At 38.3% G+C, this 13,918-nt stretch overlaps 1 protein-coding gene across 28 annotated transcripts in view; it reads left to right on the top strand.

The window, feature by feature from the left end:
• The window catches only part of LOC108154948 (regulating synaptic membrane exocytosis protein 2), a 186,268-nt gene that overhangs the window by 130,104 nt on the left and 42,246 nt on the right, over positions 1 to 13,918 (top strand). For 25 of the 28 annotated variants that reach the window (XM_017285453.2, XM_033390206.1, XM_017285452.2 and 22 more), the window contains exons 1-2: positions 7,088 to 7,602; positions 8,822 to 9,149. The exons of 1 other annotated variant lie outside the window; for it this stretch is intronic. The gene's annotated coding sequence lies outside the window, so the exon portion shown is untranslated. Of the gene's footprint in view, positions 1 to 7,087; positions 7,603 to 8,647; positions 9,150 to 13,918 lie in introns of those variants that run through there. 2 more of the 28 variants (XM_033390193.1, XM_033390191.1) reach the window with 2 other exon arrangements.

Raw genomic sequence — 13,918 nt, 5'->3', positions numbered from 1 at the left:
TCTGGAGCTTTGAGATTTGGTAGATCTACCACAAGTTCTTTTTTTTTTTGTATATTTCGTTACAATTTTAATTCTGAACATTTTGATCAGTATTTTAGTCCACCTTTCAGACTGTCGTTCAGCTGATGGCCCTACTGTTGACGGAATTGGGCATACCCTTGTGCTATGAGGCGTTGGAGGAGGTCAAGGCGCAGGATTTGGTCAAATAAGCAGCGCAGTTTCCATAGACCAACATCATCCTCCCAGATATATGCACTCCCGAGTGGGTTTTCTTACTACATTATCTTTAAAGAAAGACCTTTGGCTGTCAGTCATGTACTCCTCCTACGTGATGCCAAAACAGCTGCTGTCTTGAGAATATCGAAGAAAGTCACAAATGTTCAAGCTGCTTTGGTTTGCAACAGAAAAAACTAAAATTTTGACATTTTTTAACGAAAACTAAAAACTGAAGACAAGTTTCTTTAAAAGACTGAGAGTTGTGTTAAAGATAAATAGATTCCTGATGGACTCTTCTGGTTGGCTGCATTCATTGATTTTCAAAGAAATTTATTCATAGAATCCCTGGCTACTTTTGTCAAATCTATTGTAAATATTGTACTTAAAGAAGTGCTTACCTTTTTAGCATTAATTCCTTTTGAATGGTTCGTCCTCTCATAAGAAATTGGTCCTCGTTTTTGATAAAGTAAACAATGATCCTTCTCCTGAATCCTTAATATCCTTAGTCTCTATATATAATTGATATGTTTTATAGCTGCTGCTGATGCTATTGAGGCAACCTCAATGATATGTTTTCTGATATTTTGTATATCTCTTTCTTCTTTTACTCCATTCGTTAACTGATGTAAAACTTCTAACAAAAATCTGCTTCCGCTTCTGTTTCTGTTTCTGCTTTTTAGCTTAAGAATTCATTCCTCTATGTATAATTTGTAGATATTCTATCTCTTAGGTGTAGTGTATGCGATATTTATGCTAGGGTTTTGCTCTTTGAAAGAGCGTTTGATATGTATGCGATAATTTGCACAACGTTTTCTTCCTTAGACTAGTTCATTTGGTTTTTTGGCTTTCTTTGAGATAATGGAGCTTGGTTTTTTGGGGTTTTCAGCAAGCTTTTTCGAGCGTTTTACATGATATGTATGGGTTTCGCTTTGGGTTTTAATCAATTGTTTGTTACATCTCCTTGTGGTTTTTTGTTATAAACCTTTCAGAAATTTTATTTTGTTTCTTGTTTTTCTTCGTATGAAGGGTTTCTTAAGGTTTTTTCGAAGTTACTTGGTTTTGGTTTAAATCATTTGATGCAAATGTATAACATTTGCCTTTTTTGGGGTTTTAGACCTCTTTTTTGTTATTTATGGTTTTAATCAGTTGATTTTTACATTTCTTTTCTAATCCTTTTAATTTTCGCGCTCTTTTTGGGTTTTAGTCCAACAATTTGTAATTTTCTTTTTATTTTTGGTTGTAATCCTTTGAATTCCTTTTTTTGGCTCGTTTTTGATGATTTTAATCCTTTTTCTATTTGTTTTTGTAACAAATTATTTTTCGGTTTTAATCAGTTGATTTTAATAATTACTTTATTTTTTCCATTTTCGATTTAATTTAATTTTGTTTAAATCCAATTTATTCGTTTTTAAGAATTACTTAATTTTTTTGTTTAATTTCCCTTTGCTTTCTTTTGGAGTAATTAACGTTTTGTTTATAAACTTAGCTTCCACTTGGAATGGGTTCCACAAGATCCACTCTCTCTTTGCCTTCCACTGAAGCTCTCTCTTGGTTACTCTCTTTTATTTTCGACGACGCAGTAACGGATGGATGGGATGTTGATGTTTCTCTCCCAACTCCGCGTTCTCTCTCTTCGTCTCTCCCTCTGCTACTCCTTCTCGTTCTACCGCACTCTCTCCCCCTCTCCTTCTACCCACTCTCTCTTCCCTTCCTGGTTTTCAGGCGGCAACGGCAGCGGCTACTCTTCTCCGTCTCTCTATGTATTCCTTTTTTTTTGTACTTTTTTGTATTTTATTTTATTTTGTTGTTGGTATTTTCAGTAACTTTTACCGATTCCGCTTTGGGTCCACATTCGCCGAAAAAAACCGAGCACGGGCCAACAACAACAACAACAAGACGCACGCAATTATCCTGTTTAGAGGCACTCCGAATCATTTATTCAATTAGGTTTTCATTGCTGGCTTATATATTTTTAGCTTTTGTATGAGAACTTTTTCCGGGCCTTCTCTCCTGCTCTCCTCTCCTCTCCTCTCGTCTCCTCTTCTCCCACTCTTTGGCCGCTGCCGTTACCCCGGTCTGCCCCCCGGTTACCCGCACAAATCGGTAATGAAGGAAGGAAATTATACAACCGCCGCCGCGTTGGAAGGATGCTATGCTGCCTGCCTGCCAAAAATTTGCGTAGCACTCGCGGATACGGGATTTTCGGGGATTTTCGGGGATTTCGACTGCGCCCTGCAGCGTATGCAGCGATTTATTTATTGCACAATTGATAGAAAGATTCGTTCAGAAATTCGATTGCTTCTGTGTGTGTGTGTGTGTTTCTATTTCTTTTTATTTTGTGTCTGGTGTTTTTTTTTCTGTGGTTCTCTCGCTGCGTGTGACAGAGTCAAAGTGTTGTCGTTTACTCCCGAGCCAAGGCAGGCTGTGTGCGATGCTAGGCCATGAATTTTTCATGCATCCTTATTAGAGATTTTCGCCCCATCTCTGTTGAGATTGCTCCTCCGCGCAGAGGCAGAGCACACACACACAGCCAGAAAGCATCCCAAATAGAGAGACAGACAGAGAGAGAGAGAGAGAGAGAGCGAGAGCAATCAAAAAGAGAGTACGCGCTTTTTTGGGGAGGTTTATTTCACATTGAAATTGTTTATGTGGGTGGCTCGGCGTGTGGCGCATTTTTTTGAACGTTCCCTTGGAAGACATTTTTTGTTTTTCCTAGAATCTTTTTTCTCTCGCATTTTCTTTGTATTTATTTTTTTGTGAGAATTTTATTTCTTTTCTGTGCTGGTTTTTGGGGGGTTGTTTTGCTTCTGCTGCTGTGTGGGCGTTTGTGTGGGTGGGTGGGCGTTTGGTTTGGTATGAGGGCGGTGGTGGTGGCTTTATCTGTTTATTTTTCCGCTCTTCTCAAACAGCTTTTCTATTGTCAGGCCTTAGCTTGTCACTTTGACATTTCATTCAGCTGGAGAGAGTGAGAAAGAGAGCAGGAAAGCCAAAAGTTCGCTCTGCCAAGAGAAAGAAACTTTGGCTGCTGCTTCTTTCGCGTTTGTGGTTGTGGTATTGGCTAAGCTTTCGGGATTGCAAGCACGATGGTTGTGGTCTTGGCTATTGGTGGCCATTTGTGAATTCGCCGCGATGGAGCGTATTTGGAGTGTCTGCGGAAGGTTTTACACTCAGAGAAAAATGGCACACAACCGCATTTAGATTAAATATTCGGTTAAATATATTAAATTATATTCGGAACGTACGCTTCTTCCATGTCTTTTGTTTACCTTATCACCCCATATTTTCCCATTAAAACACTGCTTATATCCTTGAAAAAAAAACTTTGTTGGCTTTTAAGAGAGACTTTGAGGAAAAACTTTTATCAAGAATCATCCTTCTTATAGGAGAAAATAGTAAAGGAAAACATAACTATAAAAGTGCCAAAATATAGCGAAAAAATCAACTTTTGCCTATTTTACTAGGTTTTCAGATCAAAGTTAATGACATTTAATGCCAGTTGGTTAAATTAATTAAGTTTTATGCAATTTAGAAAATAATATCGGAACGAAAAAGGGTTTCTAGTAGCCTTTAATTTTTTTTGTTTTGGTCTCGTTGGACCACGGAAGTAGCCATATTTAATTTAAATATATAAAGATATATAATTGAAATATGAAATATATTTATTTAGATCAAATTTTTGTATAATTTTTACAATTGTTTTTATAATTTTTTGTTTTGTGTTTAATGGATAAATCGCGGGAATTTTATGTCCTACCTAGGATATTGAGTTGACTATAAAATATCTAAGATCTTGAACAAATATAGGTATAGCCCTATAGTTAATCAAATTTAATTTTCCATAGAATGCTCATCCATCGCCTTTAATCCTCCCTCTATCAAGCCTTTTCCTAGCCATACATTACCGCAAAGCAACACTCGAGTAGACTTAATTTTTACCCCGAACCCAAACCCAAACCCAAACCATAACTTGGTTTGTTGGTTAAACAACAATAGAACCACAAGAGAAATATTCAAATAAATCGGAATGTTTATACGCTCATGCGAGTACTACTAGGCGTATAAATAGAACCAATAAATAGACACAAGAGCGGCAGCTGTGCAGCTGATTACGGGAATCGGAGTCGGAGTCGAGTTCGAGGTAAAGGCAAATAACAAAATTAAATTATACTACGATTATACGATTGGTATACACTTTGATGCGATTTTATTTACCCTCCATCCGCCCCTCTAGCGCCCTCGTGGGACAATGGCAGTTCCTTTTGTGGGCATCCTTCTGCTGCCTTCTGCTGTTTACCATTAGCCTCTACCCTTTCCTGCCCCACTGAAGCTTTTCCCCCCTCTTTAATTGCGCCTCTCGTCGGGGCATCTGTTGGGGGTCGTGGTATTGCCCTTCGTCTGGGTGTCCTAGCCCAAGTCTTTCTTCTGCTTCTGCTGTGACTTTTCTTGGGTTTTTTTTTTCTAGTAAAAATGGAAATCAATAAAAAGCTCAATGACGTCAGTCGCACACACACACACACACACACACAGATACAGATACAATGTAAGAGAAGGAACGAACGGCTATGCCGCAGGCTCCCACAGACTCCCACTTCCGCTCTCCACCTCCCCCCCCGCAACATTTCCGCAGGAAATCAAATCGCTCTCTCTCCCCCCCTCTCTCTCCACCCCTCTCTCTCTCGCCTGTCTCCCTCTCGTGTTGGAGCCGAAGACATGGCAAATGAACAGGCTATCAGGAATCCTCAAAAAGTATCTTTCTGTTTCTGGTTTTCTGCTGTTTTGTTGCCTTAGATAAGCAACTGGCTCTCAGATGGGTTTACGAATGGGACTCGGGGTTAGCGGTTTGGGGGTGGAGTTGGGTCATGGGGTGCCAATTTACGCTAAATCTTATGATGGGCTGCGATAAGCTGCCAGATATAACCGAAAAGCAGCAAACGACAACTGAAATTCAACACAAGACGGGGTCACATTTTGTGGGGGGGGAGAGGATTTTTTAAAGATATTTTTTGGGCTATCACGTGATTTTCTTTTGTTTCTAAAGGGCCCACAAATGGGAAGCATGAATGGAGGGAGGTTTTTTTTAAAGAGAATCTAATTTGAATGGTAATTTTTAAGTAAATTATTTATGCATTTTATTATTTTAAAAATTTATCATGTTAAAAAAAAGTGTGAATACATTTATATTTAATTTTTTTATTGGTATTAAAATTGTCTATTTTTTTATATAAGAAGGGGAAACAATTTAATTTTTTAAATGATTTTTATTATATATTATATTCTATTATGTTAAACAAATTTAAATAATTTTGTTTATACAGAAATATAACGAAAATATATAAATTTATTCAAATATATTAACAACAATTAAAAAAAAAAACTTTAATTTAAAAATTAAATCAAAAAATTCTAGAATATAAATATATGCCTTTTTACTACAAATTTAAGACCTTTACTGGTTTTAAAAATTATAAAGAATATTGTAATATAGTTAAGCTTATAAAAATTAGCTAATTTTATAAAAAACTGATTCCTTTATAGATTAAAATTTTTCTTATCTCAATATTGCGACAGAAACGTTTTCAAATCAGCAGTAAACCGAAAAGAAATTGCTGTGCCGTCATTGTACATTTCTATATGTCATTAGTAATTCAAAAAATATTTAACCACCCATAATAATCATTCTTGATAGGAAAATTACTATTATTAAAGCTAACTGGATCAGTGTTGACAGACTTGTCCATTGTCCAAGTAAACTACTGCATTGAAGGCAAGTTTAGTTATATTTGTGAGTGGTAAAAATTACCAAACCTTTTGATTCTCACTTAAAAATTAAATCTATTCATAAAACACAAAATTCCTGCCTCACTCCTTGGTTAGCGCTCAAAAGTAGGCAATGAAAAATGCATTGAAGATGAAAGGATACAATTAGCCCCCGAACAACAACAACAATAACCAACAACCAAGCGTACCTAAAGAGTTTTGTAATTTTTATGAATATGCAACATGATGTTGCTTGCCCCGTGCCCCAAAACAGCAACATACATCTGTAGATGAGACATTTAATGCGCCCCCAAAGGATGGCCCCTTCCAAAAGTAGTTGAGGCAGAGAGGGATCCTTTGGGGAGGGCAGGGAGTGGGTTGCCACACACAGAAGCGAACATTTATTCCAGCAGTTAGTTTGTAGTAGGTGTTAAAATTGCACATGAAATATGAAAAGCCACTCATAACTGTATTCACACACACACACACACACGCATGCAGCGACAGGGAGAGAGTGAAAGAGAGAGAGAGAGATGTGCTCCCACTTTAATACAAGAGGGACATGTGCTCCCTGTTTCCCGCATTAGAAGAGAGATGTGTGCTGCCACATACTGTGACATGTGCTCCCTGTTTTCACACACACACACACACACACAGAGACAGAGGGCTCCCTCTCACACACACGCACACTCACGCACATCTGCAGAGAGAGTGGCTCCCTTCTTTCGTGGGTTAACAACTCCCGCAGTCAGATTTCACCACAGCGTTAACCAGCACCACAAAGGGAGAGAGAGAGAGAGAGCGTGCGAGCGAGCATTAACCAGAGAGCGGAGCAAACTCTGTGCGTGTGAGAGTAAGAGAGTAATTCCTGAACTGCTGACGACAATCAAAATCCAAGCGTCGGCGTCAACGTAGGTGGGAATCGTCCGTCGTGTGGCGTATCGGCGCTGCCCTCAGCTTCAGCTTCAGCTTCAGGTTTTGCTTTCAGTCGTTGTCGTGTCGTCGTGATGTCGTCGTTGCCGTCGTCGCAGTCGTTGTCGTTGTCGTCGTCGTCGTCGTTGTCGTCGCAGTGGCAGTTGTTGTTGTAATCCATAGCAGCAGCAGCAGCAGCAGCAACAGCAGCAGCAGAGGCAGGAGCAGAAGGCAGAAGGCAGCAGGCAGGCAGGCAGCTGGCGGGGGGGCAAGGCAGGGCTTCAAGCTTCATTCAACAACCAACAAACAGCAGCAACTACAACAACAGCCACAACAACAACAACAACAACTACAACAACAGTAGCAGCAGTTACAACAACAAATAACCCAAAACAAAAAAAATATTTCAAAATATTCAACAATGAAAAAAATCTTGAAATCAGAATAAAAATTGTATGCGCATATGGAATGCACATACGAGGCAAAATACGGCCTTATAGAAATACATATATATACATCGTACATATATAGTATATATATATATATTTGCCTATGTTATACACACACAAATCTATATAGAAAATCTAAGTGCAAACCAATTGTGATTTAAGCTAATGACAGCAACTAAATAAATAGCTAAAAACAACAACAACAACAGTAGCAACAACAACAAATACCAGCAAACAACAACCAACAACCAAAAAGAGTGTTTAAAAAGTAAGGCAACAACAACAACAACAACAAAATTAAAATTTTAATTTTTTTTTTTTTTGTGTAGGGTTTTTTCTTGGGTTTTTCTTTTCTGTACACACACAGCCACGCAATCCCACCCAAAAGGAAGAAAAAAAAAAGAGGAGAGCAGCAAGCACTCCGCTCTCTCTCTGCAGCACTCCTCTCTTATCTCCCCTATGGTCCGCCACTCTCTTCCCTAGCCCATGCTCCTCCACGCTCCACGCTGTGCCCTCCCCCATGGTCCTCCACTCTCTTTTCCCTACCCCACGCTCCTCCGCTCTCTTCTCTCTCCTTTGTTGTGTGTGAGTGTGTGTTGGCCATGATCTCGTCTCTTGTCTTGCTCTTGCACTCATCGTCCAGTGCGAATGAGCGCATTTAATATGCAGAAAAATAAAGCAAAACACACACACACACACAGACACATACATACACGTAACGTTTAAATGCTAAATCCTTGAGAAAGGCAAGAAAAGGCACTTTTCATAAGGGAAAATTTCACTAAGAAAATGTACATTTTCTTGCACTATAATTTATTTTTATAATAAGAAAAAAGAAGTCAAGTCCCAAGGAAATTAATCAAATGTTTGTGTGTAAAAAACAAAGAAAAGGAGAGACAAAGAGAGAGAGAGAAAGAGGGCAGGAAAAGAGAGAGAGAGAGAGAGAGAAGTCACTCACTCGTTTTGTTAAAGTTCACCACACACGAAAAAAAAGTAACAAAAAATAAAGATTAATACAAAATAAAACAAAATTAAATATAAAAAATAATATAAAAAAATTACAAATAAAATGTATTAAAAAATAAAAGTATTTGTGAAATCACAGTGCGTATGATTGATATGCGCTAAGCCCGTGATGGCTTGCCAGCAAAAGGAAATCCACACACAGAGTGGCCCCACAATAAACATCCCAGTATTTCCTGTCAGCTGCATTGGCGCAGCTGTCTCTCTCTCTCTCTCTCTCTCTTTCTCTCTCTCTCTCTCTCTCTCTCTCTCTCTGTCTCTCACTGTCTCTCTGTTACAATAATTGAAGACACAGAGCAGACACCAGGAGGCACTGGCAGCATGCAACATAATTACTACTCAACTTCAAAGTCTCCTCTTAGACGGCCATCGAAGCTGGCGAAGGCAACAACAAGATTCCCAGCGAGAGATATATTGTAGTGTGTGTGCTTCATAAATAATTAAATATGTATATTATTTTACAGTGACATAAACAACAACAAAATATACCACAAATATTGAAACCCCCAAGTCATAAAAAGGCCTTGTAAATAGCAAACAAAAAAAACGAAATCCAACTGAAATTTCTTATATACAGCATTGCTTTTACTACAATTAAATTCCAAACTCAACAAAATATATAACAAGTGTCTCGAACAAAAAAACAAGCAACAACTTTTCTAATTTATAAAAAAAAAACAAAACCGAACAAAAATCTTTAAAAAAACAAACAACGAATGAACAGACAACGCCGTTTACACAACTCTAAAAACAAAAAACAAAAACAAAAAACAACTTGATAGAGAAATGCATGTAAGTTAATGAAATTGAAGGGAAATTTGTGATTGCATTTCGGAGAAATATTTAATGAACATATTCTGTGGTCGAATTTGGGAAAGTTTCTGAAGAATTGAAGCTCAAATTTGAGGTTCTAAGAATTTTCTCAATGCAATCAAAGGATTCTATTTTTTTATTGGCAATACACAGAATTTCATGTGCCTCAAAATGGGAGGAAGGGAAGAGAAATGGGAGAAGGAAAGAAAAGGAAAATGATTTAATGCGGAGGTGTTTTTTAGTTCTACTTATTAGAGTTCCTTCCACTAACTAGTCGCTTTATTACTATTTTTTTTATGATTTATTATTATACAATTTTTTATAAATATGTTCTCAATTAATTTATTAATTCTTTAATAGAGTTATTAAGTATTAGTAATTAATTATTAAAATATTTATTTAATTATTTAATTAACTTTTGAGGGTATTTATTAATTTATTATTTATTGTTATTATTTTTATTATTTATTATTTAGTATGTGTTAAATATTAATTAGAAATTAAGTCATTTTAGATTCTTTTTTAATAATTATTTAATGCAAAGCGTACATAATTTTAATGATTTTTTTATATTATTAATTTAATTTTTGTGTTATTTGTTTTCAATATTTTTTATTAATTTAATTTTGGTGTTATTTCTTTTTTATATTTATTATTAATTACAATTATTTTATTTTATTTTATTATTTTAAGTAAGCATTTAATTAATTAAATTTGTACTTAATATTTTTAAATTTGTATTAATTATTTTAATTAATTTATTTTAATTTTCAAATCAGTATTTTTCTTGCCATTTTGGAGCATTTTTCTAGCCTCTTGCATAAGCACTTAATAACGATTAATGAGTCTGCTATTATCTTAATAAGGATAGCCCCACCATCTAGCTCTCATTTTGCCACAAAATCAGTGCAACACAAGCCGCCAACGTGCAACAACAATTGCCAGTCCTATAGCAAAAGAAAGACTAAACAATGGCCAAGAGATTGCCACCTTTTTGCTGGCTTTTGTTGCTGCTGTTCTGCTGCTCTGCTTCTCTGCTTCTCTGTTTACTGGGCAATAATGAACAGGGGGTTGGGCCCCATCGATGGGCGTTAAATTTAATTAAAAGGTAAACTAGTTATAGAACACAGCAGAACAGTAACACGAGAGGCAATGAGGCAGCAACAGGCGGGCAGGCAACCAGCAGGAATCGATTTTCTTTTCGACTTGTCCGATGCCAAATGGCAAACGTCACTAGGCAACACAGCAGAGGGTGGCAGGGGGAGGTTTTTAGACAAATGATTATAATGACGACACACACACACACATACAGAGAGACAGAGGGACAGACAGAGAGACTAAGAGACCTAAATGGACGTCATAAATGTTTGACAATGCACACGAGGCGTATGAGTAATGGCAAATGGGTGCACCCCGCCCTCCCTCTTTGTGTGGGTGTGGGTGGAACAACTATCCATTGACACAGCATTTGTGCCCCTCTCTGGCTGCCGCTGCCGCTGCCCCCCTTTTGAGGGTCAATGTGTGCATAAAATTGCTTTTTATGCTTCGATGTCATTGCCTCTTCTGACATTCTCTTCTCGAGTGCAGCAGCGGGCGGGGGGTAAAACAAATGCCTCTTGTTGGCCCAACTTGCAGCATCCGTTGTGCCCCCGAAAGGGGGTGACAGCCTTTTTCTTTGTTGTTTGTTAATTGCATGGAAATTGTGAGAGCAATTGAAAAAGTTGAACAGGAAACAGGACGGGCACAGAAAACAGGGAACAGGATATTCATTTGTTTCAGAGGTTTCTCTTTGCCACAAACCGTGTCCGAGTGCCGAGTACGGAGTGCAGTGACTTTTGTGACTGCTCTATGAATGAATAAATGAATAAATATAATTATATGCTCATGTGGCATGTGGCATGCGGCATGTGTGTGTCCGAGAGTGCCACTGAATGCAAAATGGTCATTAGGAGGAAGGAGGGGGGCGGAGACCTCTTTTTGGCAGCCAAAACGGCAGAAAATAACAGCAACAGCAACGGCAACGGCAACGGCCACAAGAGTCGCCAAGTCATTGCCTCGTTTATAGTTTTTGGCTTTGGCTTTGGCCACGTTTTCTTTTCTTTCATGAGTGTTTGTGCCCCCCCCGTCAAGTCGTTTCCCCAAAGTCCATTGCACCCATTGACGGGGCGGCATGACGGTTTAAGTTTTTTCCTTTTTTGCATAAATTTCACAGCGATCTCACACACAGCGGGATAGGGGGAGGGGTTGGTGGGGTGCCACCACCGTGACGTCACCGTGAAAAACTACATTCAAGATAAGAAAAACAAACGAAGGAACAGAACCCCCCCCCCCCCCTCCCCACCGTGTTGACAGGTGTGTGTTCTACCCTCGTTCTCCCCTCTCTCTCTCTCTCTCTCTCACTGGTTGCCCTTTTGGCCGCCAAAAATGGAAAATGGAAAACTACAAAAACTGAAAATAGGGGAATTTTAAGTGGACAAAAATAGGGCAAAGAAAAAGGGCCAACAAAAACGGAAAAGAGAAAGTTTTTAAGGCCAGGAGTTCTATATTTGAAAAGGGCTTTCGGGGAAGGGGAGGAATTTGCAAGAGGGAGGGTTTTTCTAATTAAAGAAAAGAGAAAAACCTGTTGCTGGGAAATTTTTAAAGAGATTTTTGGGATAAATATACGAAGAGTAGAAGGGAAAATGGTAAATTTATATGAAAAATGTGCGAAGGACTAGCTGTAGGGAAGAAAAATGTGTGATTTTTGAGAGAATTAGATAGAAAATAATATAAAAAAAGATGAAGTATGGTATAAAATGAGTGTAGGATGGGTAAGGGTACTCATGAGTGGAAGATTTTCAACTATTATCCGCCAGGGCATTGGGAATTTAGGGAGAGATTAGTGATTGTTTCTACAGAATGAACGGGATGAAAAAGAAGGTCTTTCTTTTGAAAGAGTTGAAGCATTCAAAAGGGAAGATGTTTAAAGCGATTAAAGTAGAAGATTCTTCTTTCTTCGGAATGAAAGCCATGAAAGAGTGGATCTAAAGAATGGAAAGGAGGAAAAGGGGAAAATATGTCCTTCTACAAAATGTAAGGGATGAACAGGGGAAGATGTTTCTTTCTAAAGATCGGAGGAATGAAAAGGCTAAGATGTTTCATTCTAAGAAATAAAACCCATGAAAGAGAGGATCTTCCTTGCTAAAGAATAACGGCGGGGAAAAGGAAAGATCTTTCTTTCAGAATAAAAGGGATACAAGAGAGGATCTTTCTTCCCAAGGAATGGAAGGGATGAAAGAGGATCTTTGTTCCTAAAGAATGGAAGGGATGAAAGAGCGGATCTTTTTTTTTCAGAGAATAGAAGCGAATGAAAGCAGAAGATTCTTCTTTCTTCGGAATGAACTCCATGAAAGAATGGACTTAACTTTCTTTATAAAGAACAAAATTAATGAAATGGATAGATATTTCTGGAAAGAGAGGATCTTTCTTGCGAAGGAATGGAATGAATGACAAGGGAATGGCCATTCTACGAAATGGAAGGGATGAACAGGGGATGTTTCTTTCTACAGAGTAAAAGGGATAAAAAGCGGAAGGTCTATCTTTCTAAAGAATGAAAGGGATGTAAAGAAGATGATGTTCCTGAAAACGAAAGGGGTTTCTTTCCGAATTAAAGGAAATGCAAAAGAAGATCTGTCTTTTTATGGAATGCCCTCCCTTCCAAGAGGAAGATGTTTCTTTTTTCAGAATGAAAGCCAGGAAAGTTGGAAGAACTTTCTTCTGTTTCCGCTTAAAAGCGATGAAAGGAAAGATTTTTTTCTTTCCACAGAATAAAAGCCATGAAAACGATGACAGGGGAAGGCGATTTCTTTCTCAAAGAAACAAATTCTTCTTTTTACGGAATGAACGACAGAAAAGTGATGGCTCTAAGGATTCCAGAAAGTTCTTAATTTAATAATTAATGCAGAATTGTGGTAAACAGATTGCTTGGTTGTATTCCAAGAAAAAAGGTGGAAGGTGGATATATAAATAGTATTCCTGGAAATACCATATTTCCTAGGTAAAGGATTTGTGTTTTGTTAATTGCATGAGCCACCCCCCCCCCCCCTCCCCCCCACTACTGGCGTTGCACCATGTCTACCATAATCTAAAGGTTATAAGGTTATTGCTGGAACATATTTTTAGCTCAATGCAGGGCTCCGCCCACTCTTCCAAGAAATATTTTCATAGAATTTCCCTTCGCTGGTGGCATTTTCCTCAAATTCTCATTAAATATGTATTTATTGTACCCTTGAATGTTTGGAAAACTGTTCTGAAAATAGAAGCTAATCTTTAATACAGAGAAAAGTGCCGAACCCACGCGCCCCACGTATCCACGGACCATCGTTTTCTCTTCTATTTGTTTCCTTCTTATTTTCCACAATTTACATTATTCTCGGCTTTCGATTGCAAGCATTTAGCATGTTGACCTTTTGCTTTATGGTTTTCTTGTGTTGCAATGTTGCCCCTTGCCCTCTGAAACAGAGGGGGGGAGGGGGCGTTTCTGTTAGACATTTTGAAATGCATTTTCAATGCGGTTTCTTGCTGTTTGGCTCTTCTGCTGCTGATTGCGATGGCTAATTGAAAGCGTCAATTATCAGTTGGGGGAAAAGGCAAGAGGCAGCAACAACAGCAGGAGCTGTGGCAGAGTTTGGCAGTGAACTTTCACATTTCACATGGCGGACAGAGTGTGGGGGCGGCGGGCGGCGGGCAACGGGCGGCTGGCTACTGCC

This window comes from Drosophila miranda, chromosome 2, assembly GCF_003369915.1.
Source record: "Drosophila miranda strain MSH22 chromosome 2, D.miranda_PacBio2.1, whole genome shotgun sequence".
Taxonomy (NCBI): domain Eukaryota; kingdom Metazoa; phylum Arthropoda; class Insecta; order Diptera; family Drosophilidae; genus Drosophila; species Drosophila miranda.
This window is presented reverse-complemented; position numbering and strand designations above follow the sequence as displayed.